Source organism: Hyperolius riggenbachi, chromosome 3 (genome assembly GCF_040937935.1).
Source record: "Hyperolius riggenbachi isolate aHypRig1 chromosome 3, aHypRig1.pri, whole genome shotgun sequence".
Classification (NCBI taxonomy): Eukaryota; Metazoa; Chordata; class Amphibia; order Anura; family Hyperoliidae; genus Hyperolius; species Hyperolius riggenbachi.
The window spans coordinates 165,583,090-165,596,971 of record NC_090648.1 but is presented as its reverse complement, the minus strand read 5'-3'; the positions used below and the strand labels follow the sequence as shown (position 1 = coordinate 165,596,971).

Sequence of the window (13,882 nt, the reverse complement as noted above, 5' to 3'; positions counted from 1 at the left end):
TTGTGGTTTTGTGTAGAGGTTTTGGTGTAGTAGATGTCATATATTGTTACAGTAAAGCTGTTACTGAACAGCTTCTGCAACAAAAACACCGGCAAAACCGCTCTGAACAGGCGTTTTTCAGAGCGGTTTGCGTTTTTCCTATACTTAACATTGAGGCAGAAACGCATCCGCAATCCAAAAAATGCCTCACCCCGGGAGTATGCGTTTCAGCAAAACGCCTCCCGCTCTGGTGTGAACCACCCCATCGAGATACATTGACCAAGCGTATCCGCAGCCGCACGCGGCTGCAGAAACGCTGAAAAAGCCGCTCGGTGTGCACCAGCCCTCTGTCAGCAGCACACTCTCCCTGATCTGCCTAGCACAGAAGCTAAACACAGACGGCAAAATGGCTGCTGTGGTGGAGTTCTGGAGGTTGGGGGGGGGGGGCAGCCCAGATGGGAGAGATAGCTGATTGGCTGCCAAGTGTCTGCTTACTCTGTGGTGAGAGGTCAATTTCTGACCCCATTATAATGTATAGGGGGTCGGTCGAACACGCCAGGTGTTCACCTGCTGATGCAAACACCACTAACAGCCGTTTCACAGGGAAACTCTGCTTCGTCAGAGACAATAAATTACATACTATAATTGCGTAATTTGTTGTCTCTGATGAAGCAGATGGTCAATGAGATGTTAATAATTTTGGCATGTATGTACATTTAATTCCATGCTACAAACAACTCACATTATCATCAGCTACATGCTTATTGAAAGTGTATATCTGGCATTAATAAAAATGAAAGATTGGTATGACAGAGAGGAAAGCTGGAATAAAGTGACAGCCGACATATTTCAGTGACTGTAGATTTGTTTTGCTCAGGCACAGAACCTGTGTCATTTAGCTCCAAGTTACTCTGGATATATGAACAATCTTTCTCATTAGTGACTTGTAAGAAGCTGCAGAGCATAAAAAGACACAAATTACTGCCGTATTCTCATCCCTTATGGCTCAGACCTACTCAGGGGATGAATGGAGTAGAAGGCCTCATCTGTCCGGTTAGCTAGCTTTTCACAGTTTTTTATTGTTTCTAGTGCATTTTTATTTGCTAGAAGCTAGAAAAAAAAACACCCCACACTATAAAGTGAGAAAAGTATAAGATTTAAAAACTCTAGAGTAAAGTTCCATGGACTGGGCCATAGGCACTTTATACCCATTCTCACATATCAAATACATTATCAATATATTTGCATGCCTTTCAAGATCACTGAGGTTGCCGGCAGAAAACGTTCCAGCCAGAGCTTCACTCATATACCAGACATTTCTCGGCTGAGGCGGCTGGTGCAAGCCACCTCTGCCAAGAATCTAGGGTATATACAGCAGCACCCCTTGGCACGCCCATGGACTGACTTGACGGAACACTGGCCGAGGGAACCACTGGCCCTTGTACTAACCGCTCCCTCATGTACCGCTCTATTGGCCTCCTCCATAGCAACAAACCAGGCTAGTGACACGTCTATACAACATCGGCCCCCAAACTGTGTCCCGAAAGATCAATCCTTATCCCTGCCCGATGACATTTCCTGGTACATATTATTGTTTGACTTGCAAAATAGGTTAATGCATAATGCAGCCAATAAGATTGCACGTATAGCACGTATAGTGTGAACTAAGCCATTGGGAAACATGGGCATTACTTTGAAAATCAGTTGTCCTTTCAGTTATAAATGAGAGCAACTGATTAAGTTTAAATGGGGCCTAAGAGATGATCTAGGTTCATTAGTGAAGTGTATACTCTCTGTAGAATACTACAAGGGAAATAAGATGTGTTACAGCTTTTCATTGGCTTAAAAAAAAAAGAAGTGACAGCGGATATTAGGAAACAAAGAAAGAGGCAGAGGCAGAGATACTCTTGCAGGTGTGATGCCCTTTATTGTTGGTGTCCCTTTAACATCGTGACGTAACTACATCCCGTCACTACGCTAGAGCTGCCTTGTTCATGCACAACAGACCTTTCAGTCTCAGAAACACATGATTAACAGCTGGTTTCAGAGACATGCGCAACTGCCCCATAATATTGTGCTGCCCTGTCAGGAAGCAATGCAGGAAGTTGCATAAAGGACTGTACCATTCTCTGTTGGAGTGCTCATTACTTTGTACACTCAACATTTGTTGCCATGAAAATGGAGTGCACTGTTACTTTAGTATTGCAGCAAGCAATAGCTGAGTAGTGTATCACCTCCTACTGTCCCTTGGCTACTCTCGGCTAGTGCTCGCTGCAGTACTAAAGTAGTGGTGCAGTCCATTTTCATGGCAACCAATGTTGAGTGTACAGAGTAAGCAGCACTCCCAATGGAAAATAGTGCAGTCCTTTATGCAGCCTCTGGCATTGCTTTAGGGCAGGACATCACAGAAACCAGCTGTTAATCAGATATTTCTGAGACTGAAAGTTCAATTGTGCATGCCCATGAGTAACCCAATGCTATCTTGATGACGGGTATAGTTACATCATAACGTTATGGGGATACCAACAATTTAGGGCATACTGACACCACACCGGAAATGATACATTTGGCGATTAATCAAACCAAGATCGTCTAATCGCAAAAAACACCAGGGAGTCAACCAGCCTGCACATGGACCTAAACAGTGCCAAAATACACAATTGGGAAAGAATTGACCAAAAAAGGAATTGACAGGTCTTGACTTGGATTTTTGCAATTATAGCCCAATTTATTGTATTATAGCCACAGTAAAGCATGCACAACAATGCGGCACACAGTGCTTTGTCAAAGGCCTGTGTGCTGAAACGTTGTACATTCTTTACAGTGACTGTGATACAATAAATTGGGCTATAGTTGCCAAAATTCAGGTTGAGACCTGCCAATTCCTTTACATTTGCCAATTGGCCAGAGATAAGCAAGCATGTACTGCTCTCTGCAATAAAAATTACATTTTTTTTACACACACGGAAAGCTTGGGAATACTTTCAAATGTTCTTTTATGTAATTAAGAGTAGCTACTGAAATTTTAGTTTTGGGAATATAGTTCCACTTTAATGCAGCATTTAGGCCTATCCAAAACACTCACTGACACTTTTTACTGGCCCAATTCCAAGCTGCATACAACTTGCATCAACTTTGTCCCCACATCAAAATGATTAGTATCTCACTGATGATTCCTGCTAATGGCCGATATAGAAGCTTGGAAGATGAAGTAAGAGGGATGAAGAAGATGTTTGCATATTACTTCCCTATCCTAATTATTTGGAAGTGCTGGACCTACTGCTCATTTTGCCATGCAGTATTGACAGCAGTAATCACTGTTTTTATTTCTTTTAGGATATAATCAGTTTGTATTGCTCAGGATTGTACTGTGTGTATACATTAATCAGGTGCTACTCACTGTAAATTTGGCAGCATTCATTAAAGGCTGTTTCATACGGGCCGCTGATGATTCACCGCCTGTCAGCTGCTCTCGTGCACCAGCTGATGCTTGTTAGCGCTTGGTACTAGTGGTGGCCCTCCCATGGAGTAACATCTGAGCACTGCTGCAGCTGTGCTCAGGCGCCACATGTCACAGTTGTCTGCCGCTGGATAACACCACCAAGTGTCAAGCACCGACACATGTGGTGCTACAAACGCTGCTACTGGGCTGCATTTTAATTGTACCCAAATGCCGTTTGTGGGCGGCAGACAAGTGCATAGTTCAGCCTCCTGTCTAATGTTGGCCACTAATGATCCATTTTTTTTTTCATACAATTTGACCATATTTATGTAGTATAAGGGTAAATTGAGTGGATATATTGAATGGATAATTTAGGCAGTTCCTTATATTACATATAAATGGTAAGATTGGATGAAAAATATTGGATCATTAGTGGCGCCTTAAAAGAGGCCTAAGGCCTCTTGCACACTGCACGCGATTCCGATTCAGATTCCACTTTTTAATCTGTTTTTACATCAGATTCAGATTCTGATTTGCAGTGTGCAGGGAGCAAACTGCAAATCAGAATCTGAATCGGATGTAAAAACTGATTAAAAAGCGGAATCTGAATCGGAATCGCGTGCAGTGTGCAAGAGGCCTAAAGGTGGCTGCTAACAAAACAATTTGCTGAATTATCGTTTACGAATGATTCCTTGTATGAACAATCGGAAATTATCATTTGGGACCACTAATGGACAAAAATCTCCTAACCAATATGATCAAAATAATTCAATTGATCCAAAAATTGGATCGATTTCATTAATCTGATTGGATTGGGTAGGAGATTTCTGTCCAATAGTGATTCCAAACGATCATTTCCGTTCGTTGATACGAAGAATCATTCATAAACATTCGTTCAGAAAATTGCATCGTTAGTGGCCACCTTAACTCTTGTACATGTAGTTTATCCACCGTTATCTACAGTACATCATTTATTGTCAGCTGTGTTCCCAAAACTCATCCAACTGTTAGAAACGTGTCAGCGTCCTGTATAATACGACTCAAGTGGTTAAGCCAGTATTTTGCCATTTTTTATCATTTTTGGGTTATTTTTTTTTAAATGGTCTTTTGTGAGTGCATTTTTCAGTTTATTTTCATTGGAATCCAGGCCTTATAAATACCTGCATCATTTAAAATTGATGTGTATGTGACATGTGTGATGATCATGAAATAAATGCATTCATAAGGTGGAAAGAAAAAAGTCTTCCAGGTAGCACTGAAGGCCTATTGAAAGTGACTGAGCAAAGAGCTGGACTTATAACTCTGTGTCCCATTCACACACAGATGGGCTGTTCTGCCTCTCACAAGCAGTCAGTGATTACTCAAAAGTAAACTTTTAAGGTTTCCGTTGCTCCAGAGGACCTATCCCCCCACCCTCATTTTCTAACGGTTACATTTCTGCCTGCGATTTTCTCTGTCCCTGTCTCTCTCTCTCGTCTCCCTCTCTCCGTTTCTCGCCCTTTCTCACATTTAAACAAGCTTTACTTTTCTTGGCTTGTATGGGCCCTCAGTAGCAGAGTGCTGGCACACTATGTGGTCCAAGAGGCTAGAAGAACACAGCTTTTGTTGCTGGTGAGAAGCTGGACATCGGAGACACAGAGACTGGTTTGTTTAATAAGGAGGAGGAGGACGGGGAGGTGGACTAGGGAGTGGGCCTGGCGTCATCTTGTGGTAACCAAATGTAAAAAAAATTCCCTAACATTGCAAAACGTAATTGAAGGGAATGGGAAGAGCTAAATTTAAATGAAAGCATTATTGGTGCCTTTTAATGCTTAACTAATGTAACACCTCAGGTGACATTTTGAAAATGATAGGCTAGATTGGCGATGGTAGCATCTTAGGACAGAAGACTCGACTTTACATAATCCAGTCATCATCAGTAAGGCTTTGAACAGCTGCTTTGTTCGCAGTGGATGGGATGGACAAGTGATACAGGACACTGCATGTTATGATTGACGCAGAGCCAAAAAACCTTTTTGTTATTTTTTCCAATGTAAGCTTAGGGCTTCCAGCCAGAATTCATTTGGCCATCTCTGCAATAGTGAAATGGAAGAAGAAACAATTGCCTTGACACACTAAAGCTCCGTACTCACCAGCAGATGCAGCAAGATGGATCGGGGATCTCTGCTGACAAACAATCATTTCCCTGATCCACCTGGCCGGATCTGCAAGCATTGCTTGTGGAGTCGGAAGTGAATGATTGTGTAAATAATCACTTGCACAATTGCGGTAAAACGATCCTTAACAACTTAATCGGACATGTTGGTCCTTCAAAAATGAACGATAGCCACGGGTGGCGTGCATCGTTAAACATCGTTTATCAGATTTTGATTAAACGATGATGCATGGTATCATGCAAAAAATCATTTTGTCGTGAAAAATCATTTGCAAAAATTACTAAGTGGGTATGGGCCTTCTGTCGCCTCTAGGCTGGAAATCTGCGAAGATCACTAGGGAACAGTAATGATCCTGCAGAAGCAGAACAATTCTGAATAATTCCAAATGATCAGTCGACCATCGGCAAAGGTTTCCATTCCTCACCTGGGTCATATCAGACCATGGACAGGGTTGCTGATGGTTAGTGAATTAAAGTGAATATTATGGATAGGCATATTAAGCAAATGTTTATTTTATTGAAAGTTAATAAAAACAGCCAGTTTAGAAGCACCACCTCCAAAGATGAAGTTCCAAGTATTATTAAGTAAATTCAAATATAACTCCAGTATGGCCAGGGCTGGGCCGAGGCAGAGGCGAGAGAGGCTCCAGTCTCAGTGTGCAGTGTAGGAGGGGGCGCACAACTCACTCAGCTATCAGTCCCCTATTGTGTTTGAAGCAGAGAGAAATAACAAAAGGGAATACATGGCAGTGACTACAAGCCAGAGAACTAGAGATTAAGGTGTTGGGGGAGTTGAGGGGCCTCTTAGTCTAATAGCAACCAGTGTGTGACGGCTGGGGTGCGAGGGATGGAGGGTCGCACTTTGTTGTCTCAGCCTTGGGTGCTGGAGGACCTTGTCCTAGCTCTGAGTACGGCCAAATAACATGATATGATAAATGGCTTTAGTGATTTAAAAAAAATGTAAAAATGCAAAAGCACAAGTCCATTTCAGATCTCTTTCTCAAGATGTGAGGATTTCTCCACTACCTTCACACATGCTGTGGATGGTTTTAGTCCAGATTTCAGCAGGTGTGAATAATTACCCCTGTACCTGGATTTATTGTGAATTTCCTTCTGCATGTTCCTTTAACTTTGTGAGAACTAATATCATTTATCAATACAGTCTGTCCTAGTTTTGGTAAATGAAGCTTTGGCTGTGGTCCTGATGTTGTCTCCAGGTTACAGTGTAAGCTAGCAATTCCTTACTACCATACATTGTCTCCTTATTTATGTTATGGTAGTCATCATAGAGGTCTGTTACATCTCATTTAATAGTTTTAGATTGAAAAAATACCCTTTAGATTAAAAAGGCATATATCATCACCGAACTGTAACACATCTGTTTGTTAATTAATTGTAATATGAACAAATGTACTGTGTATTGAAAATTTACAGTATAATAGTTTGGAAAATTTCTATTCAGAAAATGGCCTGCAGATGGCAATAGTGAGCTCAAAGTTTTAACATTGGGAACCTCTAAAGTGATGGGGAAGAAAATGTATTTTAAGACTTTGACCTGGCACTTTACTGCATTAAAAAAGGGGGTTTCAAAAATAACAGGTAGAGGTTAATATCTAGGGAAACCTGTACATAATAATATGACATTTACAACAAATAAAGAATGAATTAATCTACTGAATTAATCTAGTGATCATTTGGCATCATTATGTAAATTATTATTATATAAAATCTGCGTCTGCTGAAAATCTTGCTGCTAAATGACAGTTGGCTAAGCTACCTAAAGTCACGGATGCTAGACCCTGATGTTTACTCCTCCCCCCCCCCTTCCTTTAACCCACCCTACAAATAGTGATAAAAAAACAGTAGTTGTTCTGCATTTGTGAACGCCAAGCAGCCGCTCAGTTTAACCCTATATTGTAAGTGGGAGGACTTAAGGATTTGTAGGAGGGGCAGGAAGTATCACTCAAGCTGTGCTGACATTTTCCCATGTTTGAGCCTTGTTTAGGAAATGTTGCTGCCTTCCTGATGCTGATTGTAGTGTCTTTCTACCATTGGGCAATGTGGAATGATTGCTGTGACAATGGTCCCAAGGATAATGTGACAACTACTACAACTACTTATCCATCCAGCTGAAAGTTGTACTTTCTCTGTGCAAACAGTTCAATTTGATTTTAGTAATAATCTGAAATCAGACAAACTGGCAGGAAAAGACCCCTGCATATACAGTATATGACTTGGAGGACAGCTGAACCTCAGACTTTTTACTGTGTGTAACATTTAAAATACATGTGTCCACAGTCAACTAAGATGTCCCAGGGTAAAATGAACTGTAAATTACTGTTTTCTTATCTCGCTGTCACTTACAGTAGGTGATATAATTCTTATAGATCTGACAGGTTTTGGACTAGTCCATCTCCTCATGGGGGATTGCTAGTATTTGTTTTTATCCTTTACAAAAGCACTTCCTGGAAATGATCTACACAAAATACTGGCTTACACACTATCTTGGCAGTTGGAATGACCAACTACCATTCAGTAAGTGCTTTTGAAAATAAAGAAAACCAAATAAAAAACCTCATGAGGAGATGGACTATTCCAAAACCCCTCAGATCTGTCATCATCTTGCTACCTACTGTAAGTAACAGCTACATAGGAAAATTGTATTTTTTGTGTACATTTGCTTCAGAATCAGGACAAATGTACATTTTATATGTGTGCATATACATGTATTTTATTTTTTGTGTGGTAGTGGTCCTTTAACAAAACAACAAGGATGGGAGCCCTGGAACTTGCACAAAAGCAAGCTAGCATCCGGACACGATCCCTGTAATGGTATTTTAGTCAGTGGAGAGGTTCTTGATAGTTGCCCCATAGGAGAATAAATATAAATATACTGTGTTCTTTCTTAGTAAGAGGACCATGCATTTCATTATACACAATCCATACCAATGTGTGCTCACCAATTTCATGGCAAATGTTTATTCTGTGCATACGTTGCACAGTACAGTAATTCCTCAATATTTATTTTCTTTCCCTAGCCTATTTCCATATCATCTTTAAATATAACCTCACTCCCTGGTTTTCCACACTAAATGCCCGCTTTGGCCAGTCACTGCTCAGCTTATTCATCCTGCGCTGGATTCCTGCAGTTACAGGAAACCTTAATATAGTGCTTGAAGGGCAGAAAGTGGAAATTTGGACAGACAGCCCTGTACTAAGTATGTTAGCAGCTTTCTTCTGCCTCCCCCTCTCCCCCACCTTCATTAAAGATTTACTTTACTTTCAATACAGCCAGTAGTTCCATCCTTACTTTTCCATTCCACACCCTCAAATATGACTAGAAGTAGCTAGCAAAAAATTAAGCTTCCCTGATCTATAAGAAAATGTACATAGGTAATAGTTGTATGTATATACAGTATCTAGGTTCTAATAAAAAAAAAGATTGAAAAACATTACAGATCTTATATTGTAATTATTGTTATATTCTTATTATAATGAATTTTTGACAGAGCTCCTATTATTTCAACTTTGCTGTTCATAAAGATTTGAAATAGTGATTGGAATCACTTGTGAGTGCTCAAACCCACTAGCAGCCTTTTCTAAGCACTAGTGATTTGAAAAGCTCTTGCTAATGCAATGCTATGGGGGATTACATTAGCAATAGCAAGAGCTTTTTAAATTACAAGCGCTTAGTAAAGGCTTAGTAACATACTGCTAGTGGGTTCTAGGTCTGAAAGCAATTTATCAAGATCAGTGCAGAGATAACAGGAGTGAATGTGGATGCTAGAATTCTTGTTTCATCTTAAATAAGATACCAATACCCGGGGTCTGATGCTGCACAGCCAGCCACATCGCTAGCCTTCAGGCTAGCGATGCATTTGGTAGCTACGGAGGAGGATGGCGGGACGTCGATCGGCCTATAATGGAGTGGGCGGGGAGAGCAAAAATAACACTACAATTGAGCATACTCAGGCGTTGTGGGTCGGTAAGGATCCACCATTTTGGATCCTTAAGTGATGCCTGGCCGTATGCTGTACACACATTAGAAAGATAAACCATCGTTGGCCAAAGTGGTCATTATCAGCCATTTCAGCCTCTTATCTAATGTGTGTATATACCTTTAAAGCTGAAACCCGATTGGTTGTAGCTATTCCAGTTTCGCTCCAGATTTCTCTGTCTTGATTAAACTGCCCCAGTAGAGTAACCATGGCAACAAAACATAGGTGCATCCTAAATAAGGACATTCGACTATCATAAGATTGTGATATATCATGTTCATTAAAGTTTACAGAGTAAAAAAAAAAAAGATGGTCACAGAGTTGCAAAGTTCATAACAGCCAATCAGATTTCAAAGAACTGTCCAAACAATGATAGATGCTTGCTAATCGCTGCTATGGGTTACCCTATCGTGTACCCTGTATCATATGGGCAATCATACATCTTTATGTTTATAAACTTGCAGAAACAAGTCTGTTATCTATCAACAACTAACCACAACTGTCACCATGAACACTGCATTATAATAATACAGCCATATGGGTTTACACTTCACTTTGTCATAATGGGTATTAAACAGCTTCACATCTATCTGATTATACACAGAAATGGGTTGTTCCATAGAAGTACGTTGTATCTTATATTTCATTATTGTCAAGCCGACATCACTACTGCAATAATAAAAGGAGAGAACTCCGATGTGTAATAGATATGTGTGTTACCCTAAAATGAAAGAAAGCTTGAAGAGGCCTTTAATGTACTGACACAGGAGGCAATAGATGGGACCATGAGGAGTTGTCATTAACAAATGGCCCTACAGACAGATGGAGACCAGCAGCACTACTTGTAGGTTTTGGCTGTGAAAGTCTTTAGCACATCCTAAATCAGAAGATACAGTGGAGCTTACATGGACCGCAAGATACAGTAGGCGCATTTGTTACTTGACTGCGGGGATGTATAGACTGGCGCCACTCTGTGGCAGTTATTCTGTGATGTTGGTTTGCACTTGCCTTGTGTTACTGCACAGATAACTCTTTTTTTACGTTTAAACCCAAAGTGTGATACACACACTAAAGGTCTGTACACACATCCAATTTTTATCATCAGGTGACTGGCCAACTTTTCCTCTCCCATGTAGTATGAGAGCTTAGCTACACAGTCTGTTCATAGTATTCAAAATCTGTTGGTTCTCCTCGTACATTGAAGTGGGAAAATTGGCCAGTCATTTGCAGATTAAAATTGGATGTGTGTACGGAGCTATACTTACAGCTTTAGACCTCTTGTACACTAAATTCGATTCCGATTTTTTTATACGATCCGATTTTTTATTCCAATTAAAAAATTTAGGAGCATGCAGTACTTTTTTAACCGGAATCAAAAATCAGATCGTATAAAAAATCGGAATCGCATGAAGTGTGCAAGAGGCCTTACCCTGTTCTAGATGCCATGCATGCTACTTATACTATTCAGCTATCGAAAGCTTAAGCCAAGTACATACATCCAATTTTAAATGCCCAATGATTTTCCAATTTCACCACCTCCGTGTACTATGAGATCTTACCTACACAATCTCTTCATTGTATTGAAACTCTATTGGCCCTCCTACTACATGTAGGTAGTAAAATTGGTCAGTGATCGGCCAATCAAAATTGGATGTGTGTATGTTGCATGGTGTATACTGTGCTCACAGGGGTAAAGTTATCAAGCTCATTTGTGACAGAATCTGACACTGGTCCAGCTAAAAAAAAAGCTGCAATTAATGTTAAAACTGATCTGCTACCCGTGAGCTCGCAATTCACTGAATCATTCTTGCTAACATCTACAATGGATTTCTGTCAGTAACTCTAAAGGTGCCAATCGATGATACAATCTTGAGTGTACAAATCTAAGTAATAGAAGAGTAAACTGAGTGAATCTACTTTGAACTGATGCTTTAGGAAGTGTATTACATAGATTTCGTAAGATTGTACAATCAAGACTGTATCATCAATAGGCACCTTCAGTGAAGCAGGTGTAAAAATATAAATGGTCAGTAAGAGCAAATTTAACAAGACTGAAGGTGGCCACTAACAAACAAAATTTCTAGTGAAAAATTGTTTGAGTGATCAGATAATTCTGATTGAAAGTGAAATCGTTCAGTGTACCACAAACAAACCAATTTTTGCTTCCTATCTATCACAACCAACAAGAAAATCCAAATTTTGGCTTGACAAAAATCCACTTCGGCGACTATTTTTATAATCGTTCGTAATCGTTGTGCCCATCAACGGAGATTATTTACAACCCATCGGATCAGAATTTCTGATTGCTTGAATGATTTTTCCCTAGAAATTGGACTGTTATTGGCCACCTTAAGGAACTGGAAAAGTTTAGGCCGCTACCCAGAGCAACCACTTAAAATCCTTTTGTTTGCTCCAACAGTTGGGACCTGATTGGTTGCCCTGGGCAACTGCTCCACAGTTTTCTGTGCGCTGATCTTGATAAATGTGACCCTTATACTGGTGGAAGGGAGAGCGAGGGGATTACACATGAACATCTCAGGGTGTAGTGAGAACTTTGACACCAAGACTTTGAATTGATGCTGCTAGTCCCATCTACAGAGATGCTAAGCAGTTGCTACAAACTGTATCCAATACAGTCACTAACAACTATGACACAGTGGAGCAGCAACAACTAGTGGCTGTAAATAATGTGTCACATTTTTAGCACTGGTTTATGTTAGTAGCTGTAACCTGTACCAGTAACTAAGGGCTGGTTCACACGGGCAGTAAACATGGCGTTTTCAGTAGGCGCCCAAAGCGGTGTCTGAAAGGGATCTACTCATTCTATTCAAATGAGTAGAATCGGTTTTTAAACGCCAACATTGTCAGTTGGCGTTGCTCATGTAAATGTCGAGGTAGAGCCCGTCATCACGTCTTGGAAGCTATGTGTAGCGGCCAACGGCGCTGTGTTCATGTAGTTCTGTGTTTCCAGGAGGATCTCAAGACGCGATGCAACGACGAAACATCTGTAACCATTGCGAAACACTTCTGCTTAGAAGCAGAAGAGTATTTAGCATTGGTCAAATGAGCCGCCACAAGCCATCCCCACCAGCCGCTCGTCTGAACCAGCCCTAAGCCTCTCATGTGATATCACCCTGGAAATCGCATACCTCTCAGGTATAGCGACGAGCAGCATGCAACAAGATAGAGAAATCTCTCCCACAATCCTCATTCATTCATTACTAGCAGGCGAAAGTATGTCAGCTATGCCCTCACCTCCTTCCCAAAGCAACCAACAGGCACAAATCCTGCCCAGAACAAAAAAAATGTCCCTTTTGATTTTTACGTGAATGATGAAAAATTTCCAGCAGGCTGAACAGTTTCCACAACTGACCAGTTGCTCATCCTTGAATCATTATACTGCACTCTACCCCATTACCATTCACAACTCTGGAATCACATAAAACTGCTAGTTAAGCCGGCAGCAGCATATGAGTCATCCACAGCTATGAATGAATTTCATTCATTCGCATCCTTGCACTAACAGACATTACTATAATGACTTGATACATCCCCAAGCATCAGTATATTACTACATAGCTATTCATTAGAATGCATGGAATACTGTATACAGCAGAAACTGTGTATATAACAGTAATATTACCTATACTAGTAACAATAATATAGGGCTATAAAATGAATAACCTAGTATTATTTGAGGATTACCCCTTACCTTTTGTGTTTAATTTTAGGTTTATTTTAGTATTAACACAGCAAAAAGCAAATGTATATAAAGAGAAAGATGTTGCCATTACCTTTACAAGTTCAGTGCAGTAGTTAAATAGCCTATCTCCCATACACCTGGCATAAAACTCTTTAGGCTTTGTCAGATAACTTTTCTCTCTTGTTGGTCTTTTTGTTTCCTTAATGAGAGGAAATATTGCCAGAACTTTTCTTATTGGTGTTGTCTTCACCAGGCTTCAGATGTGTCCCAGCCTTCCACCTTTAGAATGCAAAATCCCCCTTTTTTTAAAAAAAAAGGTGTACTGTGTCAAGGCTTCTTTCAGGCAGTTGTTGCAGCAGCAGCAGGAGAAGTAGCAGGGCTGTAGAGTATTGAGTGAGAAAGAAGGAATTTTTTCCCAATCAGACAAAGTTTAGCAGGCACTGACTTCCAGACTCCTCCTGTCAAGTTTTTTTTCCCCCTGGATAACTCCTGGAATTGCCTGCTGAGTGTGCTGGACCCTCCTGCTAAGGTAGGCGAAAGTCCAGGGATGACAGTGTGGAGGCAGTGAGGTGAAGGAGAAGTAGGTGGATTTTAGCATAGTGGCT

General features: G+C 40.6%; 1 protein-coding gene across 1 annotated transcript in view; it reads right to left on the bottom strand.

Moving 5' to 3' along the window:
- The window catches only part of ACAN (aggrecan), a 148,113-nt gene extending 134,437 nt beyond the window's left edge, over positions 1-13,676 (bottom strand). Inside the window, exon 1 of the mRNA XM_068275183.1 lies at positions 13,369-13,676. The gene's annotated coding sequence lies outside the window, so the exon portion shown is untranslated. The remainder of the gene's footprint in view (positions 1-13,368) is intronic.
- Positions 13,677-13,882: the final 206 nt, after the last annotated feature.